This window comes from Gossypium hirsutum, chromosome A01 (assembly GCF_007990345.1).
Source record: "Gossypium hirsutum isolate 1008001.06 chromosome A01, Gossypium_hirsutum_v2.1, whole genome shotgun sequence".
NCBI classification, from domain to species: Eukaryota; Viridiplantae; Streptophyta; class Magnoliopsida; order Malvales; family Malvaceae; genus Gossypium; species Gossypium hirsutum.
Window position 1 is genome coordinate 53,855,599 of NC_053424.1, and position 3,565 is coordinate 53,859,163.

The window sequence follows — 3,565 nt, forward strand, 5'->3', positions numbered from 1 at the left end:
GTATGCTCCAAGGACGACGATCAAGGGTTAGATCCTAGCTGATTTTATGGTAGAGTGTTGTTTTGATAAATCATCAAATCTCGCATATAACTTTTAATTTGAAATATTGTTATTCACATACTATTATTGGAATTGTACTTAATAGATACTTATTTTCTCGTACAATGTCTTATTATAAATACAAGTTAGCTCTAAAAAAAATTATTTTTTGTTCACCACACAAGATGTTATAGTTAGTTCATCACAGGGGGAACCGAATTCAATTACGAAGCCATAGTTTGGGTAGTTTATGTTGATGGCTCCACAAAAAGGATAGGATCAGAAGCAGGTGTTCTTCTAGTCAACCCCGAAAAAAATGAGTGGTTGTATGGACTATCTTTTGGCTTCCAAGCTTCCAACAATAGTGTGGAGTACGAGGCACTTATCTCAGGATTACAATAGTGGAGGAGTGAGAAAACTAGTTATACATACAGATACTCAGCTCATAGCAAACCAGATGATTGGGGAGTATGAAGTGAAAGAACCAATCATGAAGAAATATTACTCCATAGTAGCTCAACTACTCACAAAGTTTGATAAAACACAAGTCAAGCAGCTTTCAAAGAAGGCAACCTTACCATATAAAGAGGATTGAGGAAAACACTCAACAAAGGTACCATATTTTTCCCCGCTACTATTACTTAAAGTTAATGATATAGAGATTCTCTCTTAATGACACTCAAGAATTTTGAAAATAATTATTCCCTAGGTTGTTCAGAACCTACAAGGAAAAAACTACTTGGTCAATATTATTGAGAATTTCGAAAATAATTACACCCTAAGTTGTTTCGAACCTACAAGGAAAAAACTACTTGGTCAATATTATTGAGATGGCGTTGAATGCATATGTTTATTTCCTTTGGTAAGAAAGAGATTGGAGAATCCATGAGGGTCGAGCTTGACAAATTCAGGAACTTAGCAAAGCTAATCAAAGGGATGAAACAACAATTAGCCTTTACATTTGAAAATTTTTCTCAACTTAATCCTTGAATTTTTTTTGGATCCATATTAGTCCCCAAACTTGATAACTATTTTTCCAATTTTAATCCCTTGTAATGATGTAATACTATAATATTGTGTCACATCATCACAAGGATCTAAATTAAGAAAAAAATGTCAAATTCAAAAGCTAAATGTTACCAATTCTTGGGCACACAATTTCTGCAAATCAAGACAACATTTTACTTTATAGATCATAGAGCTTATTATATGACTATAACTTGTAGGTTTTAGGTAAGGTTTTAGTGCATAGTTTGCTTCTGTTTGTAATAATAAGATTTTAATAACTTATAAAAAAAAATAAAAGATTTGAATGCAATTTAAAATTTTTAAATAAACATGAATAAATAGTAAAGTAAATAGAGATAAATTCATTCAAAGTTGATTAATTTGCTATTTTAATAAAAAAATTAGTTACTTTATTTAATCTTGGAATTACAAAGTAGGATTGATCTAGATCACCTAGTCAACTTTGAGTTGAAGATCATTTATGTTCGAATACTTCTGAATTTGAATTATTCAAATTTAAAGTTGAAGCTTTTCAAGTTGGATCGTAAATTTGGATCATCTAAAGTTATAATCATATTATTTCAGATTCATGTAATTTCAATTTTAAATTATCTAATTTAAATCAATTTTATATTCATATTTATCAAATTTAAAATAAAATATTTCAAAATTTTTATAATCAAACCTAATTTAATCCGAATTTATTTATTTAGGAAGGAATCGATCCGGCCATTTTACCTAAAAAGGCCCTTTTCTAAATTTAATTACAGAAATGGGCCGTTTTTTAGGTTATTTACCCGATTAGGCCATTTTTCAAGAAAACACGTCCACGTCAGCATGTTTTCAAAGTACGTGTCAGCAAAACGCTTCCCTGGGGGAGCATTTTGCTCTTGTTTTTTAGGGTTAGGGTTTTTTAAGGTTTAATTAATTTAGGGTTAAGGTTTTTTAGGATTTAGGGTTAGGGTTTTTTAGGATTTAGGGTTAGGGTTTTTTAGGATTTATAATTTAAAGGTTTTAAGAAAAAATTTAATTGAATTGGGGTTTAAATTAACTATTAATTTTAAATACTAAATACTAAATTAGAGTTTAGGGTATTAAGGTTAATTGATTAAATTAGGGATTGATTAAATTAGGGTTAATTGATTAATTTACAGTTAATTGATACATAATCGTTTAAACATACTATTTTAATATTTTATTTCTTATAATATATTAGTAAAAAACCCTTAAATAACTCTTAACATGTAAACAACAACTTGGTAATTCGATTACTTCAGCTTTTAGGTTTTTTTCCCTTATCAATGGCTTAGATCATTTTATTTTTGATCCACCGGCTAAGTTTCTTTTACCTTGTAACAAGCTCATTTCTGATTTTTTTTAATTATTAATTTACAATATACATACACGAAAAAGAAATTCTCAAAGATAACATGATTGTAGCATATATACATACTAGTGCTATGCTAAGTTTAGGGTTTCGAGAAAAAAATAATTGAATTAGGGTTTAGGGTTTTAAGGTTAATTCATTAAATTAACTATTAATTTTAAATGCTAAATACTAAATTAGAGTTTAGGGTATTAGGGTTAATTGATTAAATTAGGTTTTAGTTTTTTTAAATAAATTTGTGTTTAGGGTATTAGAAAAAAACATATAAGCAATATAATTTTTTTGTTTTAAGGTTTAGGGTTTTTGCAAGAATAATTTTGAGTAGACGTTTCTGAATAAATAATGTCGAAAACACTTCAGGCAGGATTCACTGTTAGCAAAATTTCTAAAAAAAGCTCCCACGTTAACGTTCTTTTGCTTCAGTAGTTCGTAGAAAAATAATTCTGAGTAGATGTTTCTGAACAAATAGTGTCAAAAACGCTTCAAGCAAGATACACTGTTAGTAAAATTTCTAAAAAAAGCTCCCATGTGGACGCTCTTTTGCTACAGTAGTTCGTAGAAAAATGAGGCTATAAATGAGCCAAATTTTATTCTCAGGTTGACAGCAAAAAAAATTAGAGAGGCTAAGAAGAAAAGAAATTGAAGATGAGTGAATGTATTAGTGCTGTTATTTACTATGATGGTGAGGTCTGTAACACTGAGAACGGTGTTGTTTTTTTATCGGAGAACACAGCGAGACTGGTTTTTAACCAGAACATAGATTTGACAGAACTTCGTAAAAGAATTAGGCGCAAAATCTTCGGAATGATGCCAATGAAAGTTTTGTCTATTAAGTATCGATTTTGTGCTTCAGTTGATCTTGTGACATATGACTCATTCAACATCAAAGGTGCTCGTAGCTTGGAGGCAATGGTGCAGACTTATCTCGCTAGTGGATCACACTATCTTGAGTTATATGTACAATTTTCATCACCAAATGATGCATTTGCAGCTTCAACATTTACTGCTAGTCGAGAGGAATACACGACCTCTGCCTGACACTCCATTAATGGGTGGCAAAACACAAAAGCGCCCGTGTTTAGTAGCAGTATGGAATACCCAACCCCTGCACGACACTCTGTTAGTGGATGG